Source organism: Mobula hypostoma, chromosome 6 (genome assembly GCF_963921235.1).
Source record: "Mobula hypostoma chromosome 6, sMobHyp1.1, whole genome shotgun sequence".
Lineage (NCBI taxonomy): Eukaryota > Metazoa > Chordata > Chondrichthyes > Myliobatiformes > Myliobatidae > Mobula > Mobula hypostoma.
Window position 1 is genome coordinate 40,657,158 of NC_086102.1, and position 27,450 is coordinate 40,684,607.

Consider the following 27,450-nt stretch of genomic DNA (forward strand, 5'->3'; position numbering starts at 1 on the left):
AGATTTGAGAACAAAGGAAACCTAAGGCTATTAGTCACTGAAAATTCAATCAGTTTTTCAGACTTCCATATTCGTGTGCTGCTAAACTTGGGTGTCAAAAATAATATTGTGACAGATGACTCTGCACCTGTCTCTATACTTTACCCTATCCAACAGCTTCATTTGATAATTCCTCTCCATTTCCAAGGCATACTATCTACAAGGCTCATATCAGTAGCATGATATAATACTTTTCACTTGTCTGAACAAATGGAGCAGGGTAAGTCACTTTTTAAGCAGCTAAAGAGGACTGCAAACTTAATAAACATCAGGATAGACAAATAATTGAAAAATGAGGTTGAACACAGATAAATGGGATAGAGGAAAGTCACATTAAATGGAAGATGAAAGTTTAGATGGAGTTTAAGAATAATGAGAACTCAAGAACATGAATACAGTAATTACTAAAGGTTGCAACCCCAATCATAAGAAGAATCCACACGATATAGTTTATTTCACAAAGAATAGATTTGAAAAAAATGGAGATTTGTTATGCTTTTACTGTATCCATTTTGATTTGACAAGAGTACCACATACAGTTCTGGTCACCATATTATAAAATGGATGTAGGGGACTGAAGAAATACCAAAGGTTTACAAAGATAATACCAGACATGTGAGAGAATACATTTCAGTAAAGGGTGCTAAGTCTAGTCTTCTGTCTTGAAAAAAATGACTGAGGGGTAACCCAAAGCTGAAGAACTTCTTGAATATTCATTACACTTTAGCCTCCACCTTCAGGGTTAGAGGATTCCAGTGATTCAACACCATTGCAAAATGAAATTTAGATATATTTTGGGTTAAATGACTGATCTATTGAAATGATACTTCTTCATTCAACATTCTCTCACAAGGGAAAACATCTCAATAGGCATCTTGTCATGTCCCTTTAGGATCTTACAAGTTTCAATGCAATCTTCTAAACTCAAAGAATACAGATTTAATCTGTTTAGAGTTTAATATAGAGAGTAAACAACATTATCAAATTTAAAGGAAATGAACTAGTTTGGTCAAACTAGTGAATATATAACTCATCAAACTTACAGAAGATCTTACCCAATATTCCACCCATAAAGCCAGAGTTGCTAAGCTCCAATCACTTGGCTTGTGTTTTTGTGTATGGATAACTTCATATCTTCTTTGCTTTCTGTATTCCGCCTTTTATTTGGTCTTGGCAGGTTTATCCTGCTGTCATTTTCTGATCATGTTTCTAATTTCTTTGCAACCAAATATTCATATTTAATTCTTTCAAGGTCTGGTATCACAAGTATTACGTTAATAAGTAACCAATACATTCTTTCCAAGGTCACTGTTTCGTTCCTTAGAATTCGTGGCCAAAACTGAACAGTGGTTAAGCTAATGCTTGATGAAAACTTCTGTATAATTTAAGAAACATTTCTTAACTTTTGAACACTGAACCAAATGAAATAAAATCCAGTTTTGTTCATCTCATTTGTGCGCATAGTCTTGTTTTTAACAATCTGAGTACGAGTAAACAAATCCCTTTTTTCCGTTCATAATGAATAGTCTTGTGGACCATTTCTAAAGACTAACTGCCACAGTCTTTCTTGCTTGACAGTCAGTCTATCATTTTTGCTGGCTTCTGGATGTGGGTATAAACAAAGAAATTTTTATCTCCCTCCTTTCTTATCCTTCTCAACTCTATGCTGGCAAGTAAACATTGGCACAGTTCTATTGACTCTTCTGCTTTCTTGACAAGAAAGGTTAAGATATTTCTAGATTTAAGATATTGGAAAAGATTTGTAGCTCGGGTTGAGGATGTTGTTATTGAGTAGCTCGCTGAGCTGGCTTGTTAGCTTGCAGATCTTTCGTTGCCCAGCTAGGCAACATCATCAGTGCAACTACACAGCTTGGACAACAATTATCACCTAATCAGATTTTAACGAACCAATCACGGATTACATAATCGGTAACCAATAGAAATGGCACATATATCCACACGTACACAAATGGACTAATCACAGGACACATAAAAGATGAACTATGTAGATCAGCAATATTTCATTCGAAGTTGCACTGATGAAGTTGCCTAGCTGGGTAATAAAACATCTGGAAGCTAACAAGCCAACTCGGAGAGCTGCTCAACAACAACATATTCCTAGATTATTTGTGAGAAGTGCAGAAAACAGATGGAGTTAGGAAACAATGGGACAAAAAGCGGAAGAAAACAAGAGATGCACTAAATACAGAAAGAAATGAAGATTACAATAGTCACTGAGTTGGCGAAAAATAGCACTAAGGAAGAACTGCCAATAATCCAATGTTCTATATTCCTGCTGAACACTATACTGAATTATTTTAATCAAAGTCTTAGGTATTCTGCAGCAAAAATGCAAACTGCTGGATGAACTCAAGGGATCGAACAGCATTCGTGGAGGCAATGTTTTAGGTTGTGTCTCTGAACCAGGACTGTGCATGTAGAGAGATAACCAGTACAAAGAGGTAAGTCAGTAGGTGTGACAGGGGAAGGTAGTTGGTAGGAGGAATCAGTTTAGGAGGAGATGAAGGGCAGATAGAGCCAGGTTCAGAGAACGGGAGGGATAGGATTGAGACAGAGGCTGCAAGGTGATAAGTGAGGCCAGTTAAGGGAGGGAAACTAGTTGGCTGGGGAAGGGGATACAGAGGGTAGGCCTGAAGAGGCAAAGCTCAGGTGGTAAGTATGGTTAAATGGGAAGTTAGAGGAAGCCTTTAAAAAACAACAGAAAACAACTAAAAAAGCAATAAGGAGAGAAAAGATGAAATACAAAGGGAAGCTAGCCAGTAATATAAAAGAGAATACCAAAATATATTAAATATCAGGATATCAAATATATGAAGAGTAATAAAGAGGCGAGAATGGATATCAGACCGCTGTAAAATGACACCAGAGAGGTAGTAGTGGGGGACAAAGAATTGGTGAAGGAACTTAATAAGTATCTTGCATCATTCTTCAATATGAAAAACATTAACGGTATGCCAGAAATCCTAGAGCGTCAGGGAACAGAAGTGTTGTTGCTATTATTAAGGAGAAGGTGGTTGGAAAGGTGGAAGGTCTGAAAGTAGATAAATCATCTGGACCAATTAAACTACACCCCAAGGTTCTAAAAGAGGTAGCTGAAGAGACTGTAGAGGCATTAGCAATGTCTTTTCAAGAATCAACAGGACTGGAAAACTGAAAATATAATTCCACTCTTTTTAAGAAGGGAGGGAGGTAGAAGAGAGGGAATTATAAATCAGGTCAATTAGCCTGATTTTAGTACTTGGGAAGAAGTTGAAGTCTACTATTAAGGATGAGATTTTGAGATACTTGCAGGTACATGATAAAATAGGGCAAAGTCTGAATGGTTTCCTTAAGGGGAAATATTACCTGACAAATCTGTTGGAATTATTTGAAGAAATAACAGGCCAAATAGACAAAGGAGTCAACAGATGCTGTTTACTTGGATTTTCAGAAGGCCTTTGACAAGGTGCCACACATAAGTCTACTTTACAAGATAAAAACCCATCGCATTATAGGAAAGACACCAGCATGAATAGAGGATTGGCTGACCGGCATGAGGCAAAGATATGGAATAAAGAGGCCCTTTACTGGTTAGCTGCCGGTGACTAGTGTTGTTCCACAGGGGTCAGTTTTGAGAGTGCTTCGTTTCGTGTTCTATGTCAATGATTTAGATTACAACATTGACTTTCTGGCCGAATTTGCAGACAATACGAAGATAGATGGCGGGGCAAGTAGTGTTTAGGAAGCAGGGAGTCCTGCAGAAGGACTTGGAGTGATTGGGAGAATGGACAAAGAAGTGGCAGATGGAATATAGTGTAGGGAAGTATATAGCCATACACTTTGGTAGAAGGAATGAAGACATAGACTATTTTCTAAACTGAGAAAATTCAAAAATCAGAGGTATAAAGGGATTGGGAGTCCAAGTCCACAGCAATTCCCTGAAGGTTAACTTGCAGATTGAGTCAGTGGTAAGCAAGACAAATGCAAATGTTAGCATTAATTTTGAGAGGATTAGAATACAAGATCAAGGATGTAATGCTGAGGCTTCATAAGGTATAGGTCAGACTGCACTTGGAGTACTGTAAGCAGTTTGGGGCTCCATATCTAAGAAAAGATGTGCTGGCATTGAAGAGGGTCCAGAGGAGTTACATGAGAATGATTCCTGGAATGAAAGGGTTAACATATGAGGAGTATTTGATGGCTCACAGAAGAATGGGGGGAGGGGGATCTCATTAAAACCTATCAAATATTGAAAGTTCTGGATAGAGTGGATATAGGGAGGATGTTTCCTATAGTGGGTGAGTCTAGAATCTGAGTCTACGGCCTCACACTAGATGGATGTCCATTTAGAACAGAGATGAGGAGGAATTTCTTTAGCCAAAAGGTAGTGAATCTGTGGAATTTATTGCCATAGGTGGCTGTTAAGGCCAAGTTATTGAGAAACTTAAAGTGGAGGTTGACAGGTTCTTGATTAATCAAGATGTCAAAGATTATAGGGAGAAGACAGGAGAAAGAGGTTGAGAGGGATAATATATCAGCTATGAAGGAATAGTGGAATAGATCTGATGGGCCGAATGGCCTAACTCTGCTCCTATGTCTTATTGTGTTATGTGGGTGGTAGGAAGGCAGAAATGGGAAAGATGAACAAAGGAAACGAAAACCTAAGTAGGCAGCAGTGGGAAATAAACATAGGGGGTTGGTTACTTGAAATTGGAAAATACTACGTTCATACTGTTGAATTGTAGGCTATCCAAATTCACTTGGGTTTCTCTCTCCCTGGCATTCGCTCCCTATATCGTTCACAATACTTTCAGTTCTGATGCAAGATTGTTTGCCTTTGGCTCCACAGATGTTGTTCAACCTGCAGCATCTGCATTCTTTAGTACTTCTGGTACTCTGTAATAAATCTCAAAACAAACTGAAGATAAAGGAAATCCAAAGCTCAAGCAGATATAGGAGGAAATCAGAAGATTTACCCAAAATGTTACCTTTAGTGAAGGTTTTGTAGGTACTTGGAAAGATCTGTGATTGTTCTCCACAGTACAGTTAGTGCTTTTGGAGAGGGTTTAAACTAGATTTGCAGGGGGATGGGAACCAGAGTGCCAGAGCTGATAGTGGAGCAGGGGTGAAAGTAAAGGATGTTAAAAGTTCATGCAAAGTCACAAATAGAAAGGTTGTGTGTGGTGGTAATAATCTTCTGAGGTGTGTCTATTTCAAGGCAAGGAGTATTGTGGGGAAGGCTGACGAGCTGAGGGCGTGGATTGACACATGGAATTACGATATTATAGCCATTAGTGAAAATTGGCTGCAGGAGGGGCAGGACTGGCAACTTAATGTTCCAGGGTTCCGATGTTTCAGACGTGATAGAGGCAGAGGAATGAAGGGTGGGGGGGGGGTGGCATTGCTAGTCAGGGAAAATGTTACAGCAGTGCTCAGGCAGGACAGATTAGAGGTCTTACCTACCGAGGCCATATGGGTGGAGCTGAGAAACAGGAAAGGTATGACCACATTAATGGGGTTGTATTATAGCCCACCCAATAGTCAGCGAGAATTGGAGGAGCAAATCTGCAGAGAGATAGCAGACAACTGCAGGAAACACAAAGTTGTGATAGTAGGGGATTTTAATTTTCCACATATTGATTGGGATTCTCATACTGTTAAAGGTCTAGACGGGTTAGAGTTTGTAAAATGTGCACAGGAAAGCATTCTAAATCAATATATAGAGGTACCAACTAGAGAGAATGCAGTATTAGATGTCTTATTAGGAAACAAGTTATTAGGAAACAGGCGGCGGAAGTGTGTGTAGGGGAACACTTTGGTTCCAGTCATCAAAACACCATTAGTTTCAACTTGATCATGGATGAAGACAGATTTGGTCCTCGGGTTTAGGTTCTAAACTGGAAAAAGGCCAAATTTGAAGAAATGAGAAAGGATCTAAAAAGCATGGATTGGGACAGGTTGTACTCTGGCAAGGATGTGATTGGTAAGTGGGAGGCCTTCAAAGGAGAAATTTTGAGAGTGCAGAGTTTGTATGTTCCAGTCAGGATTAAAAGCAAAGTAAATAAGAATAAGGAACTTTGGTTCTCAAAGGATATTGGAACTCTGATAAAGAAGAAGAGAGAGATGTATGACATGTATAGGAAACAGGGAGCAAATAAGGTGCTGGAGGAGTGCAAAAAAATACGTAAGAAATCAGGAGGGCTAAAAGAAGACATGAGGTTGCTTTGGCAGTCAAAGTGAAGGATAATCCAAAGAGCTTCTACAGGTATATTAAGAGCAAAAGGATAGTAAGGGATAAAATTGGTCCTCTTGAAGATCAGAGTGGTTGGCTATGTATGGAACCAAAAGAAATGGGGAAGATCTTAAATGGGTTTTTGCATCTGTATTTACTAAGGAAACTGGCATGGAGTCAATGGAAATAAGGCAAACAAGTAGTGAGGTCATGGAACTTATACAGATTGAGGAGGAGGAGGTGCTTGCTATCTTGAGGCAAATCAGAGTAGATAAATCCCCAGGACCTGACAGAGTATTCCCTCAGACCTTGAAGGAGACTAGTGTTGAAATTGCAGGGGCCCTGGCAAATATATTTAAAATGTCTATTCGAGTTTTTCGAGGAGGTTACCAGGAAAGTGGATGTAGGGAGGAAAGTGGATGAAGGGAAGGCAGTGGATGTTGTCTACTTGGACTTTAGTAAGGCCTTTGACAAGGTCCCGCATGGGAGGTTAGTTAGGAAGATTCACTCGCTAGGTATACATGGAGAGGTAATAAATTGGATTAGACATTAGCTCAATGGAAGAAGCCAGAGAGTGGTAGTGGAGGATTGCTTCTCTGAGTGGAGGCCTGTGACTAGTGGTGTGCCACAGGGATTAGTGCTGGGTCCATTGATATTTGTCATCTATATCAATGATCTGGATGATAATGTGGTAAATTGGATCAGCAAATTTGCTGATGATACAAAGATTGGAGGTGTAGTGGACAGTGAGGAAGGTTTTCAAAGCTTGCAGAGGAATTTGGACCAGCTGGAAAAATGGGCGGAAAAATGGCAGATGGAGTTTAATACAGACAAGTGTGAGGTATTGCAATTTGGAAGGACAAACCAAGGTAGAACATGCAAGGTAAATGGTAGGGCACTGAGGAGTGCAGTAGAACAGAGAGATCTGGGAATACAGATACAAAATTCCCTAAAAGTGGCATCACAGGTAGATAGGATCGCAAAGAGAGCTTTTGAACATTGGCCTTTATAAATCAAAGTAATGAATATAAGAGTTGGAATGTTATGGTGAGGTTCCTGTACTGTGGAAGACGTCCTGCCTCGTCCCTGTGCCGAAGACGCCGCGCCCCAGCGGCCTCAATGACTACAGACCGGTGGCATTGACCTCCCACATCATGAAGACCCTGGAGAGACTTGTTCTGGAGCTGCTCCAGCCTATGGTCAGGCCACACTTAGATCCCCTCCAGTTTGCCTACCAGCCCTGACTAGGAGTTGAGGATGCCATCGTCTACCTGCTGAACCATGTCTACGCCCACCTGGACAAGCCAGCGAGCCCTGTGAGGGTCATGTTTTTTGACTTCTCGAGTGCGTTCAACACCATCCGCCCTGCTCTGCTGGAGGAGAATCTGACAGCGATGCAGGTGGATGCTTCCCTGGTATCATGGATTCTTGATTACCTGACTGGCAGACCACAGTACGTGTGCTTGAAACACTGTGTGTCCGACAGAGTGATCAGCAGCACTGGGGCTCCACAGGGGACTGTCTTGTCTCCCTTTCTCTTCACCATTTACACCTCGGACTTCAGCTTCTGCACAGAGTCTTGTCATCTTCGGAAGTTTTCTGATGACTCTGCCATAGTTGGATGCATCAGCAAGGGAGATGAGGCTGAGTACAGGGCTACGGTAGGAAACTTTGTCACATGGTGTGAGCAGAATTACCTGCAGCTTAATGTGAAAAAGACTGAGAAGCTGGTGGTAGACCTGAGGAGAGCTAAGGTACCGGTGACCCCTGTTTCCATCCAGGGAGTCAGTGTGGACATGGTGGAGGATTACAAATACCTGCGGATACGAATTGACAATAAACTGGACTGGTCAAAGAACACTGAGGCTGTCTACAATAAGGGTCAGAGCTGTCTCTATTTCCTGAGGAGACTGAGGTCCTTTAACATCTGCCGGACGATGCTGAGGATGTTCTACGAGTCTGTGGTGGCTAGTGCTATCATGTTTGCTGTTATGTGCTGGGGCAGCAGGCTGAGGGTAGCAGACACCAACAGAATCAACAAACTTATTCGTAAGGCCAGTGATGTTGTGGGGATGGAACTGGACTCTCTCACGGTGGTGTCTGAAAAGAGGTTGCTGTCTAAGTTGCATGCCATCTTGGACAATGTCTCCCATCCACTACATAATGTACTGGGTGGGCACAGGAGTACATTCAGCCAGAGACTCATTCCTCCAAGATGCAGCACAGAGCGTCATAGGAAGTCATTCCTGCCTGTGGCCATCAAACTTTACAACTCCCCCCTTGGAGGGTTAGACACCCTGTGCCGATAGGCTGGTCCTGGACTTATTTCATAATTTACTGGCATAATTTACATATTGCTATTTAACTATTTATGGTTCTATTACTATTTATTATTTATGGTGCAACTGTAACGAAAACCAATTTCCCCCTGGGATCAATAAAATATGACTATGACTATGACTATAAGGCATTGGTGAGGCCAAATTTGGAGTATCGTGCACAGTTTTGGTCACCAAATTACAGGAAGGATATTAATAAGGTTGAAAGAGTGCAGAGAAGGTTTACAAGGATGTTGCCGGGACTTGAGAAACTGAGTTACAGAGAAAGGTTGGATAGGTTAGGACTTTATTCCCTGGAGCGCAAAAGAATGAGGGGAGATTTGATAGAGGTATATAAAATTATGATGAGTATAGATAGAGTGAATGCAAGCAGGCTTTTTCCACTGAGGCTAGGGAAGAAAAAAACCCAGAGGACATGGGTTAAGGGTGAAGGGGGAAAAGTTTAAAGGGAACATGGGGGGGGGCGCTTCTTCACACAGAGAGTGGTGGGAGTATGGAATGAGCTGCCAGATGAAGTGGTAAATGCGGGCTCACTTTTAACATTTAAGAAAAACTTGGACAGGTACATAGGTGAGAGGTAAATGGAGGGATATGGTCCAGGTGCAGGTCAGTGGGACTAGGCAGAAAAATGGTTCGGCACAGCCAAGGGCCAAAAAGGCCTGTTTCTGTGCTGTAATGTTCTACAGAGAAGATAGAGAGATTTCTTTGAGGTTCAAATTTATAGAAGATCAAAAAAGAAGCGTCCCTCATTGTTAGAAGGTCACTACACAGGGGAAAAGTCTGTGCAGCCACGATAGATTAGGACAGACCTTTTTGCTACACTAGGGTTCTATTATTTTACGCACTGGACTCCCCAAAACTGTCAGTGACTGAAATGATAGAATCCTAGTGTATGAGATCTTAGACTGATGTGACACACTGGTTCCGTCGGCTGATTAAGTCTAGGGGAGACACGCTACAGTTCCGCCAAACACAGGAGATTGAAGTGCAAGCCCCCCAAATCCCCATGTTTGTGTGGATGCTGCGTGATTTGTTACCCTGTTACAAATAAGTACCATGATTTAATAGACAGTACATTGCATACAACTAAAAGATTTAGCATTATAATTCTTAATTTGACTAAAGGGTTGGTGAAGAAAAAGCAAAAAAAAAGGACACATTTTAATGAAACAGTCCAATGTGTCACGGTTTCCCCTTCACCGATCCTCCTTCATCTCCCTGGGCTTCATCGAATCACGGCCCCACTCCAGGTTGACTCCTCCGACCTCTTCTCTCCGGCGTCTTCCCTCTTCTCCCCTCTCAAAAGCCCCAAGCACAACCTTAGTGTCCCTCACCAGAGAAACCTCCCCTGAATCCATTCATCCCCATTGGATGGCACACATTTCTCCTATCTCTTATCTTCAATAGTAACCCAAACAAGCAGCCTACACAGAGAACAGAAAAGCACAACAGAGAAAGAATATGAACCATGTGAACCTGGGCATTACACTGATAAGTAGCAAGTAACCTGTTTGATTTCCAGCATGTTCTATTTAGAGAAGGTTATTCAGGATAGTACTGAGAAACTTGTGGCCATGCATCAGAAGCCCAAGTGCCCTGCATGGGTGTTGATAGGAGCGGTCCACTTCATAAACAAATCACCTCACCAGCCACAACCTGTCCCACCTGTGGAGGAAACTAGGATTGGCACTCTGGATGCATTAACCACTTCAGAAACCTGGACAGCAAGCAGGTAATCCTGAGTCTTGAGGGTCAGCCCAAGAAGAACCAAATCAAGCCTATCCTCCCTACTTTTGTACTCAATTCCCCACAAAATAAATAATACATTCTGTCAGCTCTTCCAATTACTTGAAGACCCTGCATACCAGCCTTTGCAATTCATTCACTAGAGCAACCAGATTGCTTTGCACCTCACAGCACTGTAATCTCTCACTATCTTGACAGGTTACTATTTTTAATTTTACACCACCAAAATGGATAACTTCATATTTCCCTGCAACATTCACCACATTGCTGCCCACTCACTTTACCTAACTCTATTGCTTTGTAGTCTCTATGTCCCCTTCACAGGTTACTTTCCTGTTTATTTTTGTTTCATCTGCGAACTTAGCAACTGTACCTTTTATGCTTTTATCCAAGATCTTTATATAATTGCAAATCATTGATTTTCCAATATCAATTTATAAACACAAAAGAATCTGCAGTTGCTGGAAGTCTAGAGCAACACATACAAAATGCTGGAGGAACTCAGTAGGCCGGGCAGCATCTAGGGAGGGGAATAAACAGTCGATGAATCAGGCTGAGACCCTTCATGTTTATTCCTCTCCCTAGATGCTGCCTCACCTGCCGAGTTCCTCCAGCATTTTGTGTGTGTTGCTCCAGTAACAATTATTCATTTGGCACCTCTGGTTCTATTTCATCTTGTTTTGGATTCCAGTATCTTTGAGGAATGGTGTTCCTTAAATCCTTTTCACCCATTAACTAATTAATTGTCCACCATCAAGTTGTTCAATATTCAGAACTATAACAGCATATTTTCAATGTTAATTCAGTTTACATGTGGGCCAGCAATACCACCCTATTAACTGAAGGGGATAACCTACTCAAACACACGGATAGTTGAAACATTTCCCACCACTGCATCCACTCACGTGATACCAAAGCTCATGTCATGGCAACAATTTAATTCTCATGTTTTGAAGCTGCAAGGTGAGCATTAATGGACTTCATTGTTACAAAACAAAATCAGTCAGGCTTTGTTACCAGTTTTGCTCTGTTGCACTCCCATATAGAAATTAAACGTGAGCCAGAGTTTTAGTTTAAACATCAAACATGACTGAATAAATTACAAAAACTGAAGAACAGTACACTTGCTCATCAATAATGATCATGGAGAATAAGAAGTCCTACTGAACTAAATAACACTTCATTCAGGCAATAAACAAGTGGTATCTTGTAGTTTCAGGCTAATATTTCTGCAGTCAGCGCAAATGTATATTGCCTTTTAGTTTACTAACAGCATAACTGTTACAGAAGACCAAAGAAATAATCCAAAGAATATCAAAATTTGCAATCTTTCTTTTTAAAAACCTAGGTCCCAATGATAACTTTTATAGATCCAATTCATATAGGAGTTAACAATATTAACAATATAAGTTAACATATCGGAGTTAACCTCCCATTCAGCAATACCACTTCCAATACCCAACAATAAAAGAGTAACTCATTAATTACTGATTGTAGCATGTGTTTTCAAAGGTGATAAATTTCTTTAGAAATGGGCTTCAATGTTTACAAGCCTTGGTTGAGTTATTTTCTTTCCTTGACATACAAGTGTAGGGAACAGGAGAAAGAGGCCAGCAGTAATCTGAATCTGCTCTGCCATTCAATACACTACGACTCAAATTCATAACCCATCCCTCTTTTCTCCCATTCACCTTGATCTCAACTATAAGAAATAAAACCAACTCCTTCTCAAACAGATTTGAAGTTTTGGTTCAATTCTCCTATGCAGTAGAGAGTTCTTTTAGATTTACCACTTCCGATTGAGAAGCCACTCTTCTCAGTCCTCTATATCTTTAGGTTGTGATCCCTAGATCAGGACTTACCCAGTTTATTGCCTGAATGAAGTGATCTTTCTGAGCACACTCTGCCCAGTCCTATGGGGATTTTTATAAATTTCAGTAAGGTTCCCTCTCATTTCTTTAAACACTGACGTCTACAAGATAAGTTGTCTGAATCTCTCTTAATACCCCAGTCTCGGTATGCCAGGCATGAGATATATGTGTTCTACCCCATTTTCTGAAGCCAATGACAAGTTCTTTTGTTTTGCTGAAACTACGGAAAGTCACGACACCTTGCCACTCGGCTCTCTATCTCCTTCTTGTATTCTAGCTTGTTTTTTTTTACTTTTTCAAGTCCAGCCCACTACAATGGTGTTATCTGTGAAATTATAGGTAGAGTTGAAGCAGAATTTGGCCACATTTTCATGAGTACGTAGGGGGTGATCAATTGATAGTCAGCAGAAATGGCTGAGCCAAAGTGCCTATTTCTGCAATGTATGATTATGCCTGTCTCTTTAGGGCCAATTGACGACAAGCAGGAACTAGACCAGCATGAGAAAAGAGACAATGCCAATGTTACATTCTCTTAGTTTCATAACGTGGCAATAATCTCCAAGATATCTCCAATAGCATTTCAAAGTCTCAGAAGCAGACAGAAGAACTGGTTGTTGCTATGATAATAGGAAATAACTAGAGGTCTAATTAAAAATACCCACAAGTGTTTAAACCTGGTTGGAAATGAAATCTTTGCATGAACTGCTGGAGGCAATCAACTCCATACTCCTCTGTTCCCAAGTGGCTTAGTGCTAATAACAAGGATGTCATAAAAGTAGAAATTGAAGGTACTGGAGCAACTAACAGTCCAACTACAAAGGGACAAAAATATATGAAGTAGGTCTTATCTGAGCTGAATTAACGTGTGGTACAGCCGCTCTGATTTAACTTCATATTAAATCCTGAAACAACATGAGAATCTAAGATCAGAGAGACACTCTAGCACCAATGCTGGCAAGGAGTCCCTGATTCTGGGGCTCAGAGAACAAAGTGAAGTCACAAGTTTGACAGAGACTGATCATCTAGTGTCTTGCTAGGTAGCATATGGTGCAAGATGGGAGTATTTGTCCTTTACCTCTGCAATTAAGGGAATAAATAATGCCAAATATATTTTTCACCAATTGTCAATAGGGTGATTTCCACACAAATTCAAATTCAGCACAACGATTGATGTAGAAGGACACCCAAGTCTCGCTGCACCTCTCCATTTCCTACACACTCAGTGTTCAAATAACAATATGCCTTCTTGCTTTCGCTATTAAAGTGGGTCCCCTCGCATGATACAGCATCTATCCATTCACTCAACCTATCCAAATTATCTCACTCTCTCAAGTATCTACAGTATATGTGAATCACAGACTTAAAAGATTCCACATTTAATTCTTGTGACCAATATATTATGTGAAACTGGATTCCTAGGACCTCCCCCCCCCCCCCACGCAAGTGATCCTTCACTCATCAATGTCTATTATTCTGTAAATAACAATAATAAGTATTCTATTTATCCCAAGTGGGAAATTATTTCGTCACCTGTTAGTTCCTGCTCTTTGTTTTCTGTCTGCCAACCAGTTCTCTATCCACACCAGTACATTATCTTTAGTCACATGGTTTGATTTGATGCAGTAATCTTATTGAAAGCCCAAAACCAGCAGGTCTGTTAAGTCACCCCCACCCATTCTAAGCGATCTCATCAAAAAATTCTGGTAAACTTGTCAAACATGATTTTCCTTGTGGTATTCCACACTGCCTCTGACTGATCCTGGTTACTTATTCCCAAATAGTTTGCTGTTACATTTTCCCCATTATCAACAGAAAGCTAACTGGTCTATAAATCCCTATTTTCTCTCTCCCTTTGTAAAGTTGGTTTACATTAGTCACCTTATGATCAATAAGAAATTACTTATAAAGTGATAACACAAAGCAGCAGGATTAGGCCATTTGGGCCATCAGTTGGAGCAGGAAACCGAAAACCTCATAGATGAGACTTTACTGAGGTGGTCACCCAGAGTGCAGGCTTCTGTTAATAAATGTTTGACCACGTGGAGAAATAAGGGGAGTAAGCAGTTAGTGCATAGTTCCCATGTGGCCATTCCCCTCAGCAACAAGTACACCTTTTTTGATATTGCAGGGGTGGGGGATGACCTATTAGCGCCCGGTAGCAGCAGCCGGGCCAGTGGCACTATGGTTGCCTCTGTGGTTCAGCAGGAAAGGGTAAAGTCAAGTAGAAAGGAGTAGTGAATAGAGAAAGGAGATTCGGTAGTTAGAGAAATAGACAGGAAATCCTGTGATCATGAAAGAGTGCCAGTATACTGTGTCTCTCCCAAGTGCTAAGGTCAAGAATGTCTCAGAGCAGCTACAGAATATTCTCAAGAGGGAGGGTGAGCAGTCAGAGGGTCTGTTGCACACTGGCACCGATGATACAGGTACAAAGGGGGAAGAGGTTCTGCACAGTGAGTATAGCGAGTTAGGGAGAGGCTGAGGAGTAAGACACCCAAGGTAGTCATCTCTGGATTACTCCCAGTGTTATATGCTAGTCAGGGTAGGAAAAGGAGGACAGTACAGATGAACGAGTGGCTGAGGAACTGGTGCAGGGGACAGGGTTTCAGATTCCTGGATCACTGGGGTCTCCTTTGTGGAAGATTTGACCTGTACAAAAAGTACAGGTTACACCTGAATGCGAGGGGGATCAGTATCACTGCAGGCAAGCTTACTGGAACTGTTGGGGAGGGTGTAAACTAATTTGGCCAGAGGATGAAGCAAGTGGGAATACAAATAGATGCAGTGGGTAGTGAGACCAAGAGGAAGGATAGAAGATGATTGGACAAAATTGCAGTTAGTGGGATGAGTTGAAGTGTAACTTGGAAGCAAAATCAAAAAGGGTGATGAATACAGGACAGAAGGCGTTATATTTGAAAGCACGTAGTATACAGATTGAGTGTAGTGTAGTTAAAGATTGCCAGGTATTACGTTGTGGGTATCAAGTCGTGGCTGAAAGAAGATCATAGTTTGGAGCTTAATATCCAAGGATGCATATTGTATCAAAAGGACAGGCAGGGAGACAGATGGGGTAGGGCAGCTCTGTTGATAAAAACGAAATCAAATCTTTAGGAAGAGGTGACATAGGATCGGAAGATATAGAACCTTTGTGGGTAGAGTTGAGGGTAAAAAAGATTCTTTCGGGAATTATATATAGGCATCCGAACACTAAAACATTTCAACAGAATATAGAAGAGGCATGCATAAAGTGCAACATTAATATAATCATGGGGGATTTCAATATGCAGGTAGATTGGGAAAATCAGGTTGGTGCTGGATCCTAAGAGAAGGAATTTGCAGAATGCCTACAAGATGGCTCTTTAGAGCAGCTTGTGGTTGAGCCCATTAGGGGAAAAGCAATTCTGGATAAGGTGTTGTGTAATGAACCAGATTTGATAAGGGAGCTTAAGGTAAAGGAACCCTTAGGAAGCAGCAATCATAATATGATAGAATTCACCCTGCAGTTTGAGAGGGAGGAGCCAAAGTCAGACATATCAGTTTTACAGTCGAGTAAATAGAATTACAGAGGCATGATACATCAAAGTTGCTGGTGAACGCAGCAGGCCAGGCAGCATCTGTAGGAAGAGGTGCAGTCGACGTTTCAGGCCGAGACCTTTCATCAGGACTAACTGAAGGAAGAGTGAGTAAGGGATTAGAAAGTTGGAGGGGGAGGGAGAGATCCAAAATGATAGCAGAAGACAGGAGGGGGAGGGATAGAGCCGAGAGCTGGACAGGTGACAGGCAAAAGGGGATACGAGAGGATCATGGGACAGGAGGTCCGGGAAGAAAGACAAGGGGGGGGGGTGACCCAGAGGATGGGCAAGAGGTATATTCAGAGGGACAGAGGGAGAAAAAGGAGAGTGAGAGAAAGAATGTGTGCATAAAAAAGAGTAACAGATGGGGTACGAGGGGGAGGTGGGGCCTTAGCGGAAGTTAGAGAAGTCGATGTTCATGCCATCAGGTTGGAGGCTACCCAGACGGAATATAAGGTGTTGTTCCTCCAACCTGAGTGTGGCTTCATCTTTACAGTAGAGGAGGCCGTGGATAGACATGTCAGAATGGAAATGGGCTGTGGAATTAAAATGTGTGGCCACTGGGAGATCCTGCTTTCTCTGGCGGACAGAGCGTAGATGTTCAGCAAAGCGGTCTCCCAGTCTGCGTCGGGTCTCGCCAATATATAAAAGGCCACATCGGGAGCACCGGACGCAGTATATCACCCCAGTCGACTCACAGGTGAAGTGATGCCTCACCTGGAAGGACTGTTTGGGGCCCTGAATGGTGGTAAGGGAGGAAGTGTAAGGGCATGTGTAGTACTTGTTCTGCTTACACGGATAAGTGCCAGGAGGGACATCAGTGGGGAGGGATGGGGGGGACGAATGGACAAGGGAGTTGTGTAGGGAGCGATCCCTGCGGAATGCAGAGAGAGGGTGGGAGGGAAAGATGTGCTTAGTGGTGGGATCCTGTTGGAGGTGGCGGAAGTTACGGAGAATAATATGTTGGACCCGGAGGCTGGTGGGGTGGTAGGTGAGGACCAGGGGAACCCTATTCCTATTGGGGTGGCGGGAGGATGGAGTGAGAGCAGATGTACGTGAAATAGGGGAGATGCGTTTAAGAGCAGAGTTGATAGTGGAGGAAGGGAAGCCCCTTTCTTTAAAAAAAGATATCTCCCTCGTCCTAGAATGAAAAGCCTCATCCTGAGAGCAGATGCGGCGGAGACGGAGGAATTGGGAGAAGGGGATGGCGTTTTTGCAAGAGACAGGGTGAGAAGAGGAATAGTCCAGATAGCTGTGAGAGTCAGTAGGCTTATAGTAGACATCAGTGGATAAGCTGTCTCCAGAGACAGAGACAGAAAGATCTATCAACTCTGCTCTTAAACGCATCTCCCCCATTTCACGTACATCTGCTCTCACTCAATCCTCCCACCACCCCACTAGGAATAGGGTTCCCCTGGTCCTCACCTACCACCCCACCAGCCTCCGGGTCCAACATATTATTCTCCGTAACTTCCGCCACCTCCAACGGGATCCCACCACTAAGCACATCTTTCCCTCCCCCCCCCTGCATTCTGCAGGGATCGCTCCCTACACAACTCCCTTGTCCATTCGTCCCCCCCATCCCTCCCCACTGATCTCCCTCCTGGCACTTATCCGTGTAAGCGGAACAAGTGCTACACAGGCCCTTACACTTCCTCCCTTACCACCATTCAGGGCCCCAAACAGTCCTTCCAGGTGAGGCATCACTTCACCTGTGAGTCGACTGGGGTGATATACTGCGTCCGGTGCTCCCGATGTGGCCTTTTATATATTGGCGAGACCCGACGCAGACTGTGAGACCGTTTTGCTGAACATCTACGCTCTGTCCGCCAGAGAAAGCAGGATCTCCCAGTGGCCACACATTTTAATTCCACATCCCATTCCCATTCTGACATGTCTATCCACGGCCTCCTCTACTGTAAAGATGAAGCCACACTCAGGTTGGAGGAACAACACCTTATATTCCGTCTGGGTAGCCTCCAACCTGATGGCATCAACATCGATTTCTCTAACTTGCGCTAAGGCCCCACCTCCCCCTCGTACCCCATCTGTTACTCATTTTTATGCACACATTCTTTCTCTCATTCTCCTTTTTCTCCCTCTGTCCCTCTGAATATACCTCCTGCCCATCCTCTGGGTCACCCCCCCCCGTCTTTCTTCCCGGACCTCCTGTCCCATGATCCTCTCGTATCCCCTTTTGCCCGTCACCTGTCCAGCTCTCGGCTCTATCCCTCCCCCTCCTGTCTTCTGCTATCATTTTGGATCTCCCCCTCCCCCTCCCACTTTCAAATCCCTTACTCACTCTTCCTTCAGTTAGTCCTGACGAAGGGTCTCGGCCTGAAACGTCGACTGCACCTCTTCCTACAGATGCTGCCTGGCCGGCTGCGTTCACCAGCAACTTTGATGTATGTTGCTTGAATTTCCAGCATCTGCAGTATTCCTGTTGTTTACAGAGGCATGAGGAAGGTCCTGACCAAAATTAAGGGGACACCAGCAAGGATGAAGACAGAACAACATTGACTGCACTTTCTCAGGGCAATTCAGAAAGCCAAGTATACTGTAGATATATCCCAAAGATGAATAAGTATTCGAAAGGGAGAATGATGCAGCCATGACTGACAAAGGAAATCAAAGACAGCATAAGAGCAAAAGAGAGGTATATTATATAGCAAAAATTGATGGGGAAATGGAGGATTAGGAAACTTTTAATAACCTACAGAAGGTAACTAACAAGCCATAGGGAGGGAAAATATGAACTAGGGAGGTAAGTTGGACGATAATATAAAAGAAGATACCAAAAGTTTTTTTCAGATATATAAAAGGTAAAGGAGAGGCAAAAGTGGTTATTGCAATGCTGGAAAATTATGTTGGAGGCAAAGGGTTGGTATGAAGGTGACCTATTCTGGTTGGACGCTGGTAACAAGTGGTGTTCCACTGGGATCAGTATTGTGACCCCTTCTTTTCATGTTATATGTCAATGATTTGGGTGACGGAATTGATAGCTTTGTAGTCAAGCTTACAGAAAATATGAAGGTAGGTGGAGTGGCAGGTTGAGGAAGCAGGCAGTCTGCAGAAGGACTTAGACAAATTGGGAAAATGAGCAAAGAAGTGGCAGATGGAATACAGTGTAGAAAAGTTTGTCATACACTTTGTTGAAGGAATAATGATGTTGACTATTTTCTAAATGAGGAGAAGATTCAAAAATCAGAGGTGCTAAGAAACTTAGGATTTCCTAAAAGTTAACATGCAGGTTGAATCAGTGGTATGGAAGGCATATGCAATCTTAGCATTCATTTCGAGAGGACTAGAATATAAGAGAAAGGATGTAATGCTGAGGCTCTATAAAGCATTGGTCAGACCACACTTGGAGTATTGTGAGCATTTTTGGGCAGCTTATCGAAGAAAAGATGGTGCTGGCATTGGGGAGGTTAAGGAGGAGGTTCAAAAGAATGGTTCTGGGAATGAAAGGGTTAAAATATGAGTAGCTTTGATGGCTCTGAGCCTATACTCTCTGGAGTTTAGAAGAATAAAGGAGATCTCATTGAAGCCTATTGATTACTGAAAGGCCTAGATGAGAACTGAAATGAGGAAGAATTTCTTTATAACCATATAACAATTACAGCATGGAAACAGGCCATCTCGGCCCTTCTAATCTGTGCCGAACGCTTACTCTCACCTAGTCCCACTGACCTGCACTCAGCCCATAACCCTCCATTTCTTTCCTGTCTATATAGCTATCCAACTTTACTTTAAATGACAATACTGAACCTGCCTCTACCACTTCTGCTGGAAGCTCATTCCACACAGCTACCACTCTCTGAGTAAAGGAGTTCCCTCTCATGTTACCCCTAAACTTTTGCCCTTTAACTCTCAACTCATGTCCTCTTGTTTGAATCTCCCCCACTCTCAATGGAAAAAGCCTATCCACGTCAACTCTATCTATCCCCCTCATAATTTTAAATACCTCTGTTAAGTCCCCCCTCAACCTTCTACGCTCCAATGAATAAAGACCCAACTTGTTCAACCTTTCTTTGTAACTTAGGAGCTGAAATTCAGGTATCATTCTAGTAAATCTTCTCTGTACTCTCTCTATTTTGTTGACATCTTTCCTATAATTTGGTGACCAGAACTGTACACGATACTCCAAATTTGGCCTTACCAATGCCTTGTACAATTTCAACATTACATCCCAACTCCTATACTCAATGCTCTGATTTATAAAGGCCAGCATAACAAAAGCTTTCTTCACCACCCTATCCACGTGAGATTCCACCTTCAGGGAACTATGCACCATTATTCCTAGATCCCTCTGTTCTACTGCATTCTTCAATGCCCTACCATTTACCATGTATGTCCTATTTGATTAGTCCTACCAAAATGTAGCACCTCACATTTATCAGCATTAAACTCCATCTGCCATTTTTCAGCCCACTCTTCTAACTGTCCTAAATCTCTCTGCAAGCTTTGAAAACCTACTTCATTATCCACAACACCACCTATCTTAGTATCATCTGCATACTTACTCATCCAATTTACCACCCCATCATCCAGATCATTAATATATATGACAAACAACATTGGACCCAGTACAGATCCCTGAAGCACACCACTAGTCACCGGCCTCCAATCTGACAAACAGTTATCCACCACTACTCTCTGGCATCTCCCATCCAGCCACTGCTGAATCCATCTCACTACTTCAATATTAATACCTAACGATTGAACCTTCCTAACTAACCTTCTGTGTGGAACCTTATCAAAGGCCTTACTGAGGTCCATATAGACAACATCCACCGCTTTACCTCATCAACTTTCCTAGTAACCTCTTCAAAAAATTCAATAAAGATTTGTCAAACATGACTTTCCACACACAAATCCATGTTGACTGTTCCTAATCAGACCCTGTCTATCCAAATAATTATATACAGCAGCATGCAAAAGTTTGGGCACCCCTGGTCAAAATATCTGTTACTGTCAATAGCGGAGCAAGTAAAAGATGAACTGATTTCCAAAAGGCATAAAGTTAAAGATGACACATTTCTTTAATATTTTAAGCAAGAAAACTTTTTTATTTCCATCTTTTACAGTTTCAAAATAACAAAAAAGGAAAAGGGTTTGAAGCAAAAGTTTGGGCACCCTGCATGGCAGTATTTAGCAACCCCCCTTTTGGCAAGTATCACAGCTTGTAAATGCTTTTTGTAGCCAGCTAAGAGTCTTTCAATTCTTGTTTGGGGGATTTTCGCCCATTCTTCCATGCAAAAGGCTTCTAGTTCTTTGAGGTCTATCCACAGATTCTCGATGATGTTTAGGTCGGGGGACTGTGACGGCCATGGCAAAACCTTCAGCTTGCGCCTCTTGAGGTAGTCCATTGTGGATTTTGAAGTGTGTTTAGGATGATTATCCTGTTGTAGAAGCCATCCTCTTTTCATCTTCGGCTTTTTTACAGACGGTGTGATATTTGTTTCCAGAATTTGCTGGTATTTGATTGAATTCATTCTTCCCTCTACCCGTAAATGTTCCCCGTATTTAGTCACAGCTTGTAAACGCTTTCTGTAGCCAGCTAAGAGTCTTTTAATTCTTGATTGGGGATTTTTGCCCATTCTTCCTTGCAAAAGGCTTATATATTACAGGGAGAAGGCAGAAGAACGGGTCTGAGAACAATAATATATCAACGATGCTGGAATAGCAGAGCATATTCGATGGGCTGAATGGCCAAATTCTGCTCCTATGCCTTATGTCTAAGTCTGCTCCGTTACTAGAACAGGGCTAATTTTTCTTCCCTCTCACCCTTATTCTCCTGTTTACTCTCCATAACATTTAATGCCTCGACTAATCAAGAAAAGTTAGTAATAAAGAAAGATCCAGAGTGCAGAGAATGCTGGAAAATGGCCACCGTTACATCCACCATTTTCAGGGACACTTCCTTCACTAGAATGCAGACTAATGAGTTGTCTTGGCAATCTCAACTTCCCCAACTTGATTCCCCTATTCATACTCATTTCCTTCACCCCCTGCTTCTCATTAGAGCTGGGTTCCTTAACATTGCTGGAAGGTCATTTTCATCCTCCTTTGCAAAAACAGAATCAAAGTCTTGGCTAATTAGTCTGCTGTGTCTTTATTCCCAATTATAAATTCTCGTGTTTCTGACAGCAAGTAACACAAATTTGTCATTAGTAATCCTTTTTCTCTTAAGAAGCTTTTACAGTCAGTTTACATGTTCTTTCTAAGCTTACTTTCATATTCTACTTTTTCCTCTTAATTAATTCCCTGATCCTCTTTTGCTGAGTCCTAAACTGTGTCCTAACCTTCAAGCCAAACTTTATGTTTCCCCCTTGGATCTAATTTCCCTTGTTAGCCACAATTGTACCATCCTTCCTGTTCGATTTTGTGCCAGTCAGGAATAAATAATTGTGGTAGTTCATCCATGTCAACCCTATAAATAACATTTCCTAATCTATTTTAGCCAGTTTCCCCCTCATACCCATGTAATTCTCCTTATTTAGATATTGGGTCTAGTCACAGAATTAACTGCTTCACGAAGAATTCTATCATATTATGCTCCCCCCGACCCACACCCTTCACCTTTTCCCATCATGCAAGTTTTGTTAATGGTCTACTTTCAGGTTGGCTCCAGAAAACCATCCTGTAAACACTCCAGGAAATCCACATCCGCAGCATTGTTAACAGTTCAATTAGCCCAATCCATATGTAAAATAAAGCTACCCAAGGTTACAAGTTATACCCTCATTCTACACGTTTTTAATTTCGTGTTTCATTCCACTTCCAACATCCACTTTACAAGTTGTGGGTCTGTACACTGTCTGGTGGTGTATCTTAGCTCTACCCTTACAGATTATACATCTAAGCTAGCCTCCTTCCTCACTATTGCATTGATCTTTTCTTCCATTAGCAGTTTTCCTTTCCTTTTTACTTTTTGGCTTCCTTCCTAAATACTGACCTTTCTATATTTTGGTCTCATTCTGCCCAGTCGAGCTAACATATTGTCTTCTATTTTTACTGTTTAGAGATATTTTTCATTGTAATATATCTTCTCCGCAACCCAAACACACTGAAAATTAAACTACAGTTCCTTTAATTATTCAGAAACATTTTCCATCATCTTCCCTGAATAGCTATTAACCTGCACTCTCACCACCAAAGTACACTGTACAGCAGCCATCCACCCAACGCAAAAATGCTCAGGAACTTTTAAACTCAAGTCTAACCCCATATTAAAAGTTACTATTAATCTGCTTGCTACTCATGTTACTCCATTTGACTTCAATGGAAACAAAAATAACATATTTTACAACTTTTCAGAAAAACTAACAGGTTCCCTATAGCACTGATTACTGATTTGGAGGGCACAACATAACTAATTACCATGTGGGTGGTAATCTGGTTGGATAAACTCCTACAAAAGCGCCTGCTTAATTTGGATTCCCTAATAAGAATTAATGAAGCTAATTTTTTGTAAGTAATACCTGACTATATATCAATGAACACGTGACAATAATGCAACATGCTCTTACAGTATGTAATTACTAGAACTTATAGGCAAATGCAGCTCAAAAGTATCATTGTAAAATTTGCTAATGACAAAAGGTGGATAGGAAAATAAGTTGCAAAAAGGATCTAAGGAGGCAGCAGAGGGTTAAGTAAGTGAGCAAACACTTGACAATGGAAATATAATGTGTGAAAAAGTGAAAAATAAAAAGCATATTTATGTAAATAATGACACATTGCAGAGCTGTAAGATGCAGAGAGATTTGGTCATTCTGGTGTAACAATTTACAAAAAACTTGTTGGTATGTACTACAAGTGATTAGGCTTCAGTTGTACAAGGCATCAGTGAGAACATATCTGTAGCACTATGTACAGTGTTGATCTACTTATTTAAAGGGGGATGTTGGTGAGTTGGAAGCAGTTCAAAGAAGATTTATGAGACTGATATGTGGAAAAGATATGTGGTCTAGTGAGGGAAATTTAAGTAGGATAGGCTTGCATACACTGAAGTGTATAAGACTGACAGGGGACTTGATTTAAGCATGAAATATCCAAAGGAGTCTGGACATGGCAAATATAGAGAGGATGTTTCCTCTTGTGGGAGAATATAAAACTAGGATGTCACTGCTTAAAAATAAGGTTTTGCCTATTTAAGAAAGAAATGGGAGAAAGCTTATTTCTCACAGAGGATCACAAGCCTTTGAAATTTTCATTCCCCCCCTCAAAGAGGAATGGAAAAAGCATTATAGGATATGGTGAGGCATTGGTCGATGAATACATTTTCAGCAAAGCAGTGAAAAGTTCCTGTGGGTAGATGGGAACGTGGAGGCAAGGTTGCAATCAGAGCTTACCAAATGGCAGAATATGGTCTACTCATACTTCTAATTTACATTTTCATATGCCCCGTATCAGGAAGGGCTGAGATTATCAACAGGTGTTTTCAAAATTACTAGGCAGAATATTACATTGCATAATGATTAATTGTTTCCTAAGATAATGATGTAGCCAAGATTTCAAGTCAATTCTGAAAAATTAACTAAAGGGAAAAGGTTAGGGAAAAGGTTATGCAGAAGGTTATCGGGATAAAGTATCTTAGCAACCCAGTGGATGAAATAAAATATAAGCTGGTAAATAGCAGCATAATTGTAAATTAGACTAGATGGGTCAAGTGGAAATTAATTCTATTTACAGTGGACTCCGGTTAATCGGGCCATTGGGTAACTGGGCCACTTATTTGAGACAACCCTTAAAGAATAAAAACTAATTGAGAAATTAGCCAGGATTACCTTTATTTGGGAGACTATACCACATAATTGGGACAGGAGACTGTTGCCGAAGTTTCTAACCAGCATCAGTCGCATGTACTCGTGTGGGCATTAGATACAACACTGTACTTAGAACAGTTTTTAAGTACCGCTGGTTGCTCTGATTGTGTTGAAAAAGCAGTGATCTTTATCACTGATTACTGGAGAGAAATAAGCAGTAAGACAATTCAGAACTGTTTTGCTCACTGCGGTTTCAAGCACTCAGGCTTGGAGATGCAAAAAGGGGCCAGGAGTGAAAATGAAACAATTTCATTACCTCTAGAAGTTAGGAACTATGAAGAATTTGAAGATATCGACAATCAGCTTGAACGTTGCAATGAAAATGAAAATTTGGAGGATGCAACAGTTCGTAACTATCGTCAGTTGTGTGCACTTGTGTAGCTGTTAGACATTACACTGTGCTTAGAGTTAACAGTTTTTAAACAACGCCACTTGCGAATGCTTGTGTTATGCTATTCATTTGGGCCAGTGGACGCTAAATTAAAAAGCAGTGATTCTTGACACTATTTCACGCAGGAAGGTAATGAAGGCAATCCTTTATCTGTGTTAAGCATCTGCAATGATTTTGTTTATTGACAGTAAATTAAAAGAACATTACAACCTTCACATGAATTCCTTTGTTGATAACTATTCGGAACTAGTACACAGTTTTATAGTATTGCAGTAATATTGGCACTGTTCTAATTTGTTCTGTATTTCATTTAAATATATAGTTTGCTGCTCAATTAAATGGCAGTTTGCCTTTTTAAAACTTTTTCCATGAAACTGTGGCTAATTGGGCCAAAATGTACTGGCCCTGATGTGTCCCAATCAACTTGAATCCACTGTATTAAAAAATATAAATAAAATGGAAATGATGAACACGTATTGGGTAATCTCAAGCAAAATATGGCATTTGTATCTATTGCGAGAATGAATTAAAATAAAATGTGTCCAGTCACAAGGCTTAGTTCCCTACATCTACAGATACTGGTGGCAGTGAGCTTCCCTTGGTAGTTATCTGTGTCACACATTCCAAAAGTGTGGTTTAGAAAGTTTAGGCCAACACAATGAGAAGATCTTGATTTTGATTGCCTGGCAAAGTTAGGGATAGGTCTTGCCCAGCTCTAAAATTTTTTAAATCAAGCATGTTAAACAGATTAAAATTGAACTTTTATCCCCTAAATGTTATCTAAAAACGAAAGCATCACTAAATAACTAAAAACATTAAAAGATACCAAACTAATTAAAGAGTAACTCAGCCTTCCTTTTGCTCCTGAAATACCAGCACAAGGTTTGACCTGCAGGGTCCAAGTTCTCCAGTATAATGCTGCAGAGTTCCAGCAGAACTAACCATCCTGGCTGGCTCAGACTTCCACATTTAACAACACTCATGGGACCTCCTTCAGTCTTAATTATTGAATGTTGCTGATTCTAATCAGGAGTGCTGGCAATATTAATATATCCAAATCTATAAATTTTTAGAAAGATCTCCTTAATTTTGAAGCAACAAAAAACCAAACTGCTGAAAGGACTCAGTGGTTCAGGTAGAATTTGTGAAGATAAAGGGATGCTGAAAACCTACATCATGCCTTTGCCTTCACAGATGCTTCCTGACCCACTGAATCCCTCCAGTGGTTTGATTTTTGCTACAGATTACAGCATCAGCAGTCTTGTGTCTCCTTAAAATTATGTATTTTTATCAGAATGTCATCTTTACCTAAATTAAAACAGAAGTGGTGAAGCCCTTAAGATTTGCAGCCTAGGACACAAATCCAACAGCTACTTCTGGAATATGCACACTGTTGGTGGCTACACATACAAACACAGAGGTTGTTTCAGTGATTTCTGCTATTCCTTAGAGTTTGCTGAGCCAATCAATGTAAATTAGTGAAGTGATATAGACTTCAATATTTTATTCTCCTTGTAAATGGCATCCTTTATTAATTGAAGAGTTCAATAAATATTGAATGGTGCACCGTTTCACAATTACAAATGAACAATTCTTCTGGTGCTGAAAGTCTAATTTTGTGTATGTCAGCTGCATACCTTCAGAATAATTCCTTCAAGTTCCATGTCACTTAAAATAATAAATTGATTTCATTTAATGATATTTCAATTTATGATCCGATCTCTAGCTTGCTCTCTGTAAAATGCAGTTAACGTAATGCTATTACAATGCTAGTAACTTGGGTTCAATCCTCCTGCTGTCTGCGATGAATTTGTATGTTCTCCCCATTACTGTGTGGATTTCCTCAGGATGCTCCAGTTTCCTCCCATATTCTATAGTCATACAGGTTAGTAAGTTAATTGGTCCCATGGGTATAACTGGTGGGTGTAATGGGTATAATTGGGGTGGCACAGGCTCATGAGTCAGAAGGGCTCAATAAAATAAATTAGTAGCAAAAGTTATTGTTGCTCCCTCCTTGGTTTGCTATATGTCATAAATCTACTAAATCAACTCAATAGCATCATAGTTGCTAAAATCCCTGACAGCAACTGACATGAAGAAAGCAGGAATTGATGCCATAGTTTTACCTGATATTTTTGGGCAGATTTCATTGTTATCTGCAAAGCAATAAGATTACAACTGGAACACAAGTACAGCACACTATATCGTTTGCAATATCCCTGGAAGGTTTCCAAGGGCAAGGTTGTATGGAGGACCGCCAGTTGCCCATGCTGCAAGTCTCCCCTCTCCACACCACCGATGTTGTCCGAGGGAAGGGCACTAGGGCCGATACAGCTTGGCACCAGTGTCGTCGCAGAGTACTGTGTGGTTAAGTGCCTTGCTCAAGGACACAACATGCTGCCACTGCTGAGGCTCAAACTAGTGACCTTCAG

The 27,450-nt window shown here is 41.3% G+C and overlaps 1 protein-coding gene across 10 annotated transcripts in view; it reads right to left on the bottom strand.

Annotated features, from left to right (window-relative positions):
- The window catches only part of stxbp5l (syntaxin binding protein 5L), a 348,597-nt gene that overhangs the window by 178,065 nt on the left and 143,082 nt on the right, over window positions 1-27,450 (bottom strand). The gene's annotated exons all lie outside the window — the stretch shown is intronic.